At 43.2% G+C, this 13,233-nt stretch overlaps 1 protein-coding gene across 2 annotated transcripts in view; it reads right to left on the reverse strand.

The window, feature by feature from the left end:
• The window catches only part of FNDC3B (fibronectin type III domain containing 3B), a 209,607-nt gene that overhangs the window by 187,447 nt on the left and 8,927 nt on the right, over positions 1-13,233 (reverse strand). Inside the window, exon 1 of one of the 2 annotated variants that reach the window (XM_055723543.1) lies at positions 1,761-1,965. The exons of the other annotated variant lie outside the window; for it this stretch is intronic. The gene's annotated coding sequence lies outside the window, so the exon portion shown is untranslated. Of the gene's footprint in view, positions 1-1,760; positions 1,966-13,233 lie in introns of those variants that run through there. 2 annotated transcript variants of the gene reach the window in all.

The raw sequence follows: 13,233 nt of genomic DNA on the forward strand, positions 1-13,233 counted from the left end.
CAGAATGGATCAAAAGTTATGGTAACAGACGTGTAGTTGTAAGGGAAAGTTTGACATGTTCAAGCATCTGGCAGGGGGGTGGTGCTGGAGCCCCCGGTGCCTGTCTCACCTCGAAGTTGGGCTCCCCGTGCAACCAACTAGGAGCCGAACAAACATTCATCATTAGGCTTTTGGGGGTAACAGTGACTGTACAGACATTCTAAGCTTTTAACGAAGTCACCAAAATTACATGATGTAGATACCGGGGGACAGCCACACCATAACCTGCTATGCAACTCTTCCCTGCTTGACCAGCTTCAAGCCCCATCAAACTGTATCTAAGTCGACAATTCACGTCTAACATTTTCTCAGCAGTCAGTAGCTTAACAAGTAAACTTGTTAAATTTCTTTAAATGACTTGTATGAAAATCAGGGTTCAATCCCCTTAAGGCACTCGGACACATCAGTAGCCTGCTGTTTCCTCCTACAAGGACACCAACATCTCAAGCTAAATGCAGAGGAGCAGCTGAGGTAAAGCCAAGGCTGCCATCTCGGGAGTAAAGGTGGCTGTTCAATGACAGAAAGCAAGCATTTCAAGAAGAAAAACAAAAACTCTGACAGCACAAAATTGCAGCCATAACACACAGATCTTTTTAGATTAGATTTCTCTAAAGGTTTTTAAGTGTCATTTATTATGCTGCTAATCAACAGACATCCAAATCTGGCCCCAGTAATAAACAGTTCTTCCACTTTACATCTTTGTTAGTCTCTATTTAAATATCTCTCTTCTTTATAATATCACTGCGGTTTGACTGGAGACAACTAGAGGCTAATGCTTGATTTGTGGAAGACTTAAAATTAACACCCGCTACCATTTTTAGCACCCCATAAGCCATCAGGCTTTTCAGGGTGTTTTAATACAGCCTTAGCCAAAGGATATTCTTATTTCAGTCAATTATACTTGCAACAGCTGACAGTCTTGTGGCTACAGAATACCCGTTAGAAGGTAAGGTCCCCATGCACCGACTCTTGCGTCCTGACAGCCCGTATACATTAACACACTCTCCCAACCCTGGCGCATCCAGTGCAACGCTCGACGCCCACTGACCACCACGACGTGCAGGGCCATTGCCTGCTAGGTTCCTTGACACCACCCTTAAGACAAGCTCAAAGGTAAGTATATCAGAGGGGATTTTATTCATACAGTTCAAATATAAACACACAGCCACAGTTTTAAAAAGCCACACAGGATCAAAGGGAGAAATCGCCACTTTCACAAGAGAAACCTCCTGCGCCTCCTCTTGTGGCAGAGCACCCCTAAAGATATTTACTCAACTACGGCCACAGACCCAGTTTTCATAACAGTAAGCACTCACTTTTAAAAACAGCTCTGCAGAAAGAAGTATGCATCTTGTCAAACACCAGATGCTGGGACACACTCAGGCTTCAGCCAGCACTGCAGCAACAAAAGGGAAATTGTAGTGGGTTTTCCCAATTTCTGTTGGCTTCACCTTGCTAGCTGGCACAGGTTAGATCCTACTCTGTGCCCTACACGAACAACTGATGCTCAACTCAAAATCCAAACTACAGCTTGATCTGCTCACTAATCAGAGCAAGCACTTCATACTAAAATCATGTTTATTCGAGAGCGCTCAATGCCTGGGGGAAAGGTGCTTCTAGCATCAAACGTTTTATAGCCACAGCATTATTTCTCTGATATTCAACACCTGCAATCACAATTTACTCAAATCAGCGAAGGAGCATCACAACTGCCCACTCACCTCATGACAGCTCCCAGATGAAGCTTGCTGGTTTCCAGGTGTAATTCACATCGGATATGCGATACCTTCATGTCTCCACTCCTTTGAGATCAGCCTGCTGTCCCACCACCAAGCCCTCAAACTCACTGAACTAGTGGGTCTGAACATTTAAAAGCTGAGATCAAGCCATTTCCAAGGGTAAGTACTTTATGTCAGACATTGCCAGCAAGCTTTGACTAGACTGCAGGAGCGAGGAAGAGAATTTGAAGAGCGTCTGCTCCGACACATCTGCCCACAGGGCATGCAGGGAGGAGAGCCAGCAACGTAAGCAGTGAAGTCTTTGTCCTTAGGTGACACCGAGGCAATCTACACATGCCAAAATTGTTGTGCAATTAGTATGTTCTTAATTTTGTACCCTTAGAGAAGTGTACTTTATCAACCGAAAATAAATGCAAAATAAAGCAACCCAAATAACTAGTTAAAAGACGTCAAATGGAAGCAAAATGAAGTGCCTAATTATACGCCATCAGTTCAAGCGTACAACAAAATACAGACCTATTAAAAAAAAAAGCCACTTCCTAAATTAATCTAAGCAATCTAGCTAAACACCACTGCTGAGTCATACCAAAGAGAAAAAAAGTTAAGAAACTAAGACAATGGTCAAAATCTTTCCAGTGAGGTTCTATAAGACCTTTTCAGTCCACTGAAGTTAACTGACAAACCTGAACCAAATCCACAAGATTCAAAGCTTCCTGCAAGACAGTCTTATGCAACAAAAATCATTTAAAGACATGACAAAAAGTATTTGAGTTTTTCTCCACTATTCATATGAACTGTACACTCTGCTGCATCCTCAACTTTTATTCTCAAAGCAGCATCTCTACCTCCAAAACCATTAAGCTTACTGAGAAATAGATGTTGACAGGTATTAATTAATCTGGGAAAAACTTCTTCAAAAAACTCCATCCCCGTTATTGCACTTCTTTGACCCTCAACCAGTTCTCTAATGCTATCGGTTCACATTATCGGTCAGGAATGTGCAATCTAAATGCAAGCCATTGAAGATTATCAGATCACTGACAACATAATTTTAACAGCTTAGAAAATTAACAGGTTTGGGGACAAATATCTTGAAAACAATGAAGCTATGCAGATGTGCATCAGAGAAAAGGCTCCCTATATGCTTGCCAGTTTTATTAGTTTTATTCTAACCTGAGTAATTGCTACAGAAAATAAGTGTCTGTAGGAAGGTGCGGGAAAGGGAAGAGGTAATGCAGCGTTTCAGAGGATATAAAGTGCCCTCAATGTTTTTCCAAATCCAGTTTTACAGAACCCAAGTGTCTAGTGTAACGGACATTTCCGATCTCCATTTCTGACAAGCTGGTTTTGTTTGTTTGCTTTTTAATTATAAAAGTCACCATCGCTACTTCAGTAACAAAATCCTAGCATCCAAAACCCTTCTGTGTGTTCTGGAAACAGCAGCAGCACATTTTGCAGAGGAATATTGTAGCATTTGCAAATATTGTGGAAATAAGTTTTTCCTTTTAAAATCAAAACAATTGGTAGGAAAAATAAGGCATTTTCAGTACACTATACCAAGCACAGTAAAATTCAGTCCTTGAGCAGGAAAGCACACATTTAATTGAATCAGATGGGATCAGGGCTCTTCTTCATTAGAAGTAAAGTAGATGCAGCGTTGTAGTATTTGCCAGGCTATTATCAGTAGTTTTGCAAAAATAAAGGTAAAAAGATTGGGCTTTGAGTTGTTTCGTCTTACGTACAATTATTGGCAATTTAAAAAGATTTTCAGGAAGACTTTACAAAAACATTTTCAGAAATAATCAAGAAACTTTAAGCTGCACTCAGCATGCAAGTTCCCATCAAGCCACATTAGCAGTCCTCTAAAAAACAGAATTAACCAAAAAGATGCTTGGAATTCTTTCTGCATTACACAGACCTTTCCCTGTCCAGCATCCCAACTCTCCCTCACGCCTACATTGAAATCATTCACCCACCCCTGGGCCAGACAAAGCCTACTGCTGAAACCAAGTCTCCAATGATGCAAGCAAAGAACAACAGTGAGCGCAAATGTAGCCATGGTGTAGGTGAACCTATATAAACGCAGCTGACCTCAATTAAGTTAAGCCCACTGCTTTAAGAGCAGAACTCTATCTCTCTACACACACACAGGGAAACACGACCCAAGGGCTACATTCTTGGGTGGAAAAACCAAAGTCTCCATGAAGCATTGCTCCATATCTCAGTAGGCTTCTTTTTGGATGCATCCTAGTAGCTGAGATTTCCAACAGAGGCGTTACTAAAAGGAGATGTTAATCATCTAATAGTTCTTTACACCGCCTGGGATCCAACACACAGAAGAGGCACTTCTGTTACAGATACCTTTCTGTTACTCATTCCTGCCTCTGTATTTCAGCATTAGAATCGTGCTTGCGCCTCAAAGCTCACTATCCCTTCCCCCATAAGGACAGAAGTCAAAGATCCGTGGACAAGCACTTCGAGCCAAACACACCCTTTGCTATTTCAGCTTTACCATAAGCAGATTACAGCTCAGCTGTATTCCGTCTGAACTTTTGTTTATCTCTTACCAATGCTGCACTAATTATCCCTGACAAAAGACAGACTTCAATTAACAAGCAGTGACCGACTTCTATCTATAAACTTTCTTGCCTCTGCCTCTAAGTAGCTATCAAATACCAAATTTTAGCAGCGAGTAATTAGGAGAGATTCTTACCGCACAGCGTTAATGCTGCATTCAAACAACGCAGGAGAGGCGCAGGTCGCAGGGGCTGCCAGGGACACCCCGGCTGTGGGAGAAGCCACCACGCACCTCTGCCCGCGGCTCCCAGCCCTTCCACGGATCCCGGGTGTTTGTGCTCTTGCAGCACACGCTGTTCCAGGAAGGCTAGGTGGCTGCTATTCAGTACAACGCGTTTCACAGTGAGTAAATATAAAGACAGACAAGATCTCCGCCTCAAGCCGTTCAGAAGAGAAAGGGAAGATCTTTCCTGACGCCTTCTCGCCTTGTCGAACAGAGGATGTGAAAGCCTGTCTCTTCAAATGTGAGAAACAAAGAGCAGGGACGGTTTCAACAGAGGAAGAAACTGAGGTATTGGGACAGATAGCTAAAGCAAACACTAAAGGAGAGCAAGTTATTTGAATCAAAACCAGGTAGCTGAGCTGTTCTTTTAACCGGCACATCACTTCCTAAGGTGTACTACAGGAACACTTTAAGAGAAAGCTGTCCCACATGTGCACAGCAGAGCCCCGAGGAAACCAGGAGGCTTTTAGCTCCAACACTTCTGCACTTACCATCTCTTAACCCTCTTCCTTTCGTGTGGGAGGTGGTGGTCAGGGGACAAGACTAGCAGACAGGGAGAATGATCACTGATGCTTTGGTTTCAAACATCTTTTTGATTATGGTTTGGTTTCAAAAGCCTGAGTACTGCAAGACTAAAGCCAAAGTAAAACACATCACATGTCCGCACGAGGACAGACCCCCTCGCACTGTACCTCAGCAGGAACATCCCAGCAGGAACATCCCTGCCTGCTGGGGGAAGGTGCTGCTGTGGCTGGGGAGCCAGCCTGGCAGCGGGAAGCCGGCGGGGCGCAGGAGGTACCCCAAGGCACACCATGCCCCACTCGGGCACCCCGCCGCCGCAGGAAGGACCATACGCCACCGACACCTCGGAAGCCACAGCTCCGCTGTTTGAGCCCAGGTTCAGGGAAGGCTGAAGCAAGCCTACTGCCAAGCCAGCACCAGCGGAGCCACACCAGAACCCCCGCTGCTGCCCCTCTCGCTGTGCCAGGATGGCACTCGCCCAGTGGCAAGGCAAGTCAGACCGCAGTTTAACTTCCAGACCAACCCCGGGGTCTAACTCGCCGAGGCAAGACAAGAGGAGCAATAGGAATAAAGGGTGCTGGAGGCAGGACTGACCTTTCAGCAGCAGCGCGAAGTTAGAGCTGTGTAATCAGGCCACGAACTTGCACTTTGATGTACATCTGTAGTATTTTATCTATCAATATACACGCAGAGTTGGATTGCAGCACCTCCTTTTTTAATATCATGATGTTTGACTACTTCACTGGGATGATCCGCCAAGTTCTGTACAGCAAACACTTGTGAAACCATTTCCTTCCCCCACTGCCTACGAAGTATTTAGAGAACTATTTGATTTACACCACAAAGGAAATTCAAACATAGCTCAAGAGCAAACAAAACTTCACTACACCATACACATAAAAACTATATAAGATGTGTGAAAAAAAATGTCAGTGTTTTCCTATCCTTCTGGCTTCTGCACACTCAGCTCCCAACAGCTGGAAGTTTCATCTTCACAGAACCAGTCAGGACCATCCCATGAGAGCTTTTGAAACACCACAGCAATCAAACATTATTAGAGGGAGATTAATTGGAGTTTGTACATGCAGTTTAGATTTAAAACAACGAATGTTCATTTCCCAAAACTGATGAGGATTGCGAGGAAAAACTGACTTGAAAGAAAATTTATGTATGTTACAATTGTAAGCTCATTTAAAATATATAATTTTTTTAAAGACAGACAACTGGAAATGAGAAATTACGATCCCCTTGTTTGAAAAAGTGGGAAATTTTGGCTAAAAAGCTATCTTGACTCCATGCTAAAAGAAAGACAATATAAATGTAATGCAACATAAAAAGGAGTAAAGGAGGGAAAGAAGAACTGTGATGAAAGTGAACTAGAACTACAGAACACTGCTAAATGAAACCAAGACCGAAGTCAAGACAAGTCAAACCAAAAAAAATAATCACAACTTGCAGGAAAACAGAAAACGAGCTGCTTTTAAAAATAAATCAGGAAAGACTGAAATCTAATAGTAGTATAACCCCACTGCAAAACAGAAATGAAAATACAGCTAACAGTGCAAGGAAAAAAGCATTTAATGAGTTTTTCTGCTCAGTATTCAAAAAAGGCAAGAAACAGCCTGATGAATTACCTCAGCGGCCAAGTCAAACCCAGAATCTTGCAATTAAGTTTTGGGTTAAGCCTTTAAGGAAATGCCTAACCTACTGTCAACAACAGGGTGCACTGGTGTGGAGGGACGGAGGGGAGGCCATACTGATCCAGCACCAGTAGCTGAGAGCGATGCAAGATGACCAGTGCCATTACATCCCATTAGCAAGGCACAGCTTTCAGACAAAACGATCAAAAGTCAGCGTAGGATTCCATCGAAAAGGAATTCAAATATATGAACATAATCAGCATTGCTGTTCTATATAAAACAGGTCCTGTCAAACAAATCCAAGTGCACCCTCTAACAAGATTACACCTTTGGCTGGGAAGATAGCCGTGTTAGCACACGTCTATTCTTCAGCCAGCGCTTGACTTAGTACCATGCAACACTGATAAATGAGTTAGCACTGCATAATCAAAAAGAATTATCTTCAAAGCATTAAGAGCTGGCAGCTAACTGACCACAGCTTAAATGGGGAGCTGATAACACGGTTTGTGCATCAGCCATGCCATGGGTGCAGCTCAACGCATGGCGCTCCAGCAGGACTTACAGCGCCGCGCAAGATTTATTTATGTGGTCCCAGGGCCAACAAGGATCGGACATTCAAGAACAATAAGAACCAGTGAGCAGAAGCAGCAGCCAGGCAAATCAGAGCTGGGCACAACATTAAAAACCCGAAATCCGAAGATTAGCTACTGAAGTAGATGGGATCAGCCAGGGGAAGTGAACGGTATTTCCTCCTCTTAGGGAAGTAGGACTTTATGTGCTCACCAGGAATATAAATTACAAGTAAGCCAGGATAACCTTACCCTTTCTAAGAAAGAACTATAACTTTACTAAATTAAGCGCATGCTGTACTGCCTACTGACAATTTTACTAGCTTGCAAAAATCTTAGCTGGCATTTGTAAGAAAACCATTTTCACCCCCCTCACCTGTAACAAGTCAGCCTTTTACAAAGACTTCCTACAGATACAACATAACATACTAAGTAGAACGCAAACAGTTATTACCCTCTTGCCAAGCTGTCAGCAATCCTCCTCTGGGAGAGGCTCGCAGAGGTACTGGAACCACACACAGGCACTGCCAGGAGGCTTGTCAAGTCTCTTGTTGGGGAGGGAAACCCCCAGACACATGCAGACCACTAATAAGACTTCTAGTCCAGCCTCAATTGGAGCAAGCCCCAGCAAACAAGTATCTCCAGTTATTTCACTTCTGTGTCTTGTTTTCTCAGCTGTAAAATGGGGATAATGAAATGCATTGCCTCTGTGAGGTGCTTTGGTATCTACGGAGAGCAAAGGAACGACCACATTCATTTTTCCAACGTTTATTTAATGGTTTCTTACTACAATTGACAGCCTGTCCCGGTCAGTAACGCTAATTAAAATTATCAGTTGGCAGGACCTTTCTGGCTGTCCACATTGACAACTACAAATTCACACTGCAAACTCTGTCATATGGAGCTTCCTAAATTAGGAAATGCTTAGCAGTTTGTAGGTGGGATCTAAACCACCGCACCCAGCTGCCCACATCCAGCCACTCCTAAATAAAACCCCACAGACCACTGCTGCTGCCTGTGCCGTGGCCCTGCCAACCTGCTGGCAGGTCCCCTGCCTGCCCAGCCCAGGGATGCTCCATGCTCCCTCTGCCCCTTCTTCCCCCTTCCCAGCCAGGTTCTTCCAGCCAGCTCCTGCCCTCCTGCTCTCCCACCAGCCCTTGAAGTTAAGTTAGTTCCTATTGCCCATGTTAACTCCTCCCTTGCCATACTGGGCTGAAATCCCATCAGAACAATAAAATCAACTCTGACATACTCTGCACCAAGTCAACCATGATTGAACAAGAGGCCACAATGCAAGACGCCATTCCCAGCCATTTCATTAACTCCCCTGCCAGAGACTTTTTAATTTAAATGGAAAAAACAAACAACAACAAACCAAACCAACCAACCAAAGAACCCCACTTCACATGCACTGGCTTATTGTGATTATTAATTAGCGACAGGATTTCTGATAGCGCACACCCCCGGCACCAAAAGGGGAGTGAGGGGAGTATGTGTGCATGCTTGTGAAAGCATTGTTCCTCTGTCAATACAGCTCATCCTCCAGCCCATCCAAGTTCTCAGCTGCCCAGTCACACAACTCTGAAAGTCAACAGCTGGGTGTTTTATAACCCTGGAGAACTCACAAGCCAATCCTTACACTGCTGGCAAGGAGCCTTGGCCAAAGCCTGAGGACCCCACAGGGACCATTCCTGCCCCACCACACTGCTTCACCTTCCTCCTTCAACCCACTGCCAAGGAAAGCGAAGTCCACGCTTATGAAGCCAGGCAGACAGCAGTTTTGTAAGCAGTTAAGTGATAGAGGCAGGCGTACTGAATTGCATCGGGCAGTGGCTGGGATCCAGGATCTGCAACCATCTGGAAGTTTGCTTGGCTTTTGTTTCAAGTCTCCAGCACTGATGGATGGAAACAAGCTCCCAGTTCTTCTGCATTAACATCAAGACAATTAAAGCAATTTCGCACCCACCCACCCCCCCCCCCCCCAAGTAGCTCAGAAATGAAAGCACATCACACAAGCTTAAATGAGACAGTGTTGATATATTTAAGTAAAACCTGACTCTTTGGAATAAAAAAACCAACCCAAAACAAAACCTCAGTTCAATCACAGAAAACAGCTTTGTCAACAAGTTCCCGTGACTCCTTGTTGTAAGAAGAAAACACTCAGATGAAAGCCGGCAGAAGGACTCGCTGCATCCTCTCTCTCCAAGAAACATTAACTGCTGCCTGACAAAAGCCTTTCTGCTGAGAAAGGGAACACCACAGGCCAGTATTAAAGCAGTTTCAGCGTAGCTACCAAGCAATTAGCTAGATAATACCTTCACTCCATGCTGATTTTTCCTTTTCTAAAGTACTGGTGCGAGCATAACTACTAATTTGTTGTTTGTACAGCCACTTCCGAAGTTGCAGGTGACTCGATTTAGGTTTTCCTTTCCATATAACTGAAAATATTTCTATTTTGGCATTGCACATCAGTTCACTAATGTTTTTTGGGTGGTTTGTGTGTTGGTGTTTTGGGGTTTTTTTAAGTTTCATGTTGTTTTTCTGGATAACTACCATCTTATATCGACAAATATAAATTCAGACATTTTGATTTTTAATTATTTGAACTCATATTTATGGAACACCAATCTTGTTATGTTTTTCCCCCCAGTGCCAAAGCATAAACAAAGTTGAACTTGTATTCTGATTTTGCTTTGAAGCTTGCAATTATCCTGAAGTTAACATGCTCCTTCCCAGAGATTATCATTAGTAAAATTCTGGATACAAACCTCTGGGCTTTACTCTGATAAGTGATCCACCACTGTCACAACACAGCTTTGGAAAACACCTTTATCGTTTGACCTGATGTTCAAAGCTCTTTGAAAGCTGCCTATCTCCTTTCCTGAAGCTATGGTACATCAGGACCTTCTACCAATAAAAGTGAGTATCAGTAACAGGCTATAGGAATGAAATTCCACCATGATCGCAGCCATATCAAAGTTTCAGCACCAATACTATACAGCTCCACACATCCATTTTTTTTCATGTCTGCTTGCACGTGAAGTTATGTTTTTTATCATGTTGATACATTAAAAAAAAGATCAGGTTTATAAATTTTGCTGTTGCAATGAATGCCTGGAGTATTTTTGTCACAATATTCCAGGACAAAAGGTCCTTTTCTGTTCTCCCACTTCTTCAAATCACTCTGCCATTTGTACGCTCCTTATCCATACATGAAAATACAACAGCCACATACTCTTCCATAGCCTTGCATAAAGCTCTATACATTACAATTCACTAGGTCTTTCTGCTTGTCATAAGCAGTCTCTTGCTTGGATAGCTGGACTGGTTTTGGACTAAGCTGTCTGATCAAATTCTGAAAAAGTCTTTACTGACAGCTTGCATCCACGCATTCATCTGCTGACACTGGCTTTTGGCTTAAATAGTCCTGTACACCTTCACAGTGTTTACATCTATTGGATTTAGAGATAGTGAAGTTCACTGGAACTTTTTTCCTTGTTTAATATTTCTCTATCTTATAAGAAAGGTTTTCTACACTTCCACTCACGCTTGTAACCCTTGCCCACAACTAGCACTTCAAATTTTTCTGTCTTTCCCTAACAAAGGTGATCAGAATGTATACATTTTTCAAAGTAAGTCCCAGAAGGACTAGCAAAAAAGTATGACTCTTCCTTCCCATCTCTATTAAAAGCATAATAAAAATCCACCCCTTGGTGCATGCCTTTTTTCATGGCTGTACCACCACTTCCAGACCACACTCACACTATGCTCGAACAGTACAAGTAGTTGCACAGCAAAGTCTCTGTATCTGCTTTACAAATCCTCAATGCTCACACTGATCACAAAGGTCAGGAAGAGATGATGTTGGCAGAAAAAACATCGAGCAGCCACGCTAAATCTTTGTCTAATGCATTAGAAAAGAATAGATAAAAATGGTTGTTTTCTGTTTCTTCCTCCCAACTGCGTATTTTTGCATATGACAAGAGTCAGGCTTTCATTTGTTTCCCCTTTCCACCTGCCAAATCCCTTTGCATTTTTTAGAAATGCACTAGTTGTTGAATGTTGTGAAACATTTTCTGGGAGAAGTGGGGATGTGCAAAAATGCTAAACCAGAGATACCTTAAACATTATATACCCAATAAAAAATACTCATTGCAGAACCAGTCAAGCACTTCCAACATATTTACAGAGAGTCAGCTTGTAAGATTTTCTTCATCTGAATTGCCTAAATTTTGCATATAGCTCCCTCAAATTGCCTTGCACTTGCCATGCAGTAAGAAGACGAGCAGCCGCGGCAGGCCAGCACAGGCAGGACACCGATCCTGGGGCAGCTCTGCACATCCAGCCGTCCAGGGAACCACCAGAAGACAGTTAAACCTTGTTGGCTTTACAGAGCCAGGACACCGATACATCATTAAGACACCTTAAATATATATATATACACACACACACACACATACCTAATTGAGTAATACCTCTCCTGAGGACAGAAGGAAAGTTGACAGATCCAACCTGCCATCCCCACACGCTTTCTAACCCAAGTACAAACCCGAGGCTAGCCCAGGCACCCGGCCAACGCTCTGTATTCCCCTCCCGAAGGGAAGCGGCAGATCTCCCACTGCCACGTCGCTAACCCACAGCCAGAAAGCAGCACCTCAACCCTACCCAGCGCTGCCCACAGCTCTGCGGCAGAACCGTGTCACTGCCTGTGATGAGGATACATCAAATTTGCTCAAAGGCGGTACTATCACTGTTCAACTGAACTCAATCACGTAAGAGAGCATACTACTGTACTTGCTTATATTTCATTTAGAGAACACCACAGAATCTTAGATGACAGCAGAGCCACAAATAATACACTATCTACCCGCAAACTTTTTCATTCATTTTATTATATTCCTTGTCTTCACATATTTGTATTTTCTACCTCGCAACTCTCGCATTTCTGAAGATACTACAACCACTTATTCACTCATCTTTGTTCCCTTACACTAACCCAATAATTCAGGATGCACTGAGATGAATACCTTGTAGTTTAAGAAAATTTAAGGAAGGAAGAAGGAAATAGAGAAATAAGGGTTTATTGAGATAGATGAGAAATGACCCAGATCTGCTAGCATGGACAACACTAACAGTCTAGAAGGTCTGAGGAACTGAAAAACATTTTAAAGCAACTTTTTAGAGCATAATATCATCCTGTTTGACTGCCTGATCAAGAAATGCCAAAAGGAAGTAAAACGGCTGATGTCTAACTTCAGTGTTTTATATCCACAAATATTGCCTTTACTGCAACATAACAGCTCTCACACATCACTGAAGCAACCTATTCAGATACTTCTGTAACCGCAACCTATTTAATGTACAAGACGGCTACACTTTAATTTTTGGGTATCTGAATGACTTGGCTCTTATGCTTCATCCAGAAGTGGCTGCCATGGAAGAGATCCGCGACCCTTCGGGTTGCACTCGGCAGGATTGCCTAACTTCCATCCCATCACCATTTCCTGCCCACTGAACAAGGCAGCTGGAACATCTGGACAAGCACGTCCAGCTCTGTTAACCGAGAGGGCAAAAGGTAAAGATAAAATACCACACACACAAGAGCTTGTAGAGAGCTGACACTTTAATTAGGTAACAAGACCATTCCTCTCCGTTTCAGATAATCTGAGCAGTCGTGGGCATCCAGCGCCCTGACCGCTGCTTGCGGTGCACGCTGACCTGAGGAACAGGCTTCAAATCCACAACAAGAAGTCTGCACTGTACATCTAACAAAGTCACAGAGGATGTTTATCTTCTGTGTGGTCGTTAAAAGCACCAGAGAACTTAATAAGCAATAATAAACATCTGTTAGAGCAGCATATGGAGTTGCAAAAATAAATATGTGCAGAGCAGAATCAAGTTAATTTTGCCACCAGCTGACATAC

Source organism: Falco cherrug, chromosome 11 (assembly GCF_023634085.1).
Source record: "Falco cherrug isolate bFalChe1 chromosome 11, bFalChe1.pri, whole genome shotgun sequence".
Lineage (NCBI taxonomy): Eukaryota > Metazoa > Chordata > Aves > Falconiformes > Falconidae > Falco > Falco cherrug.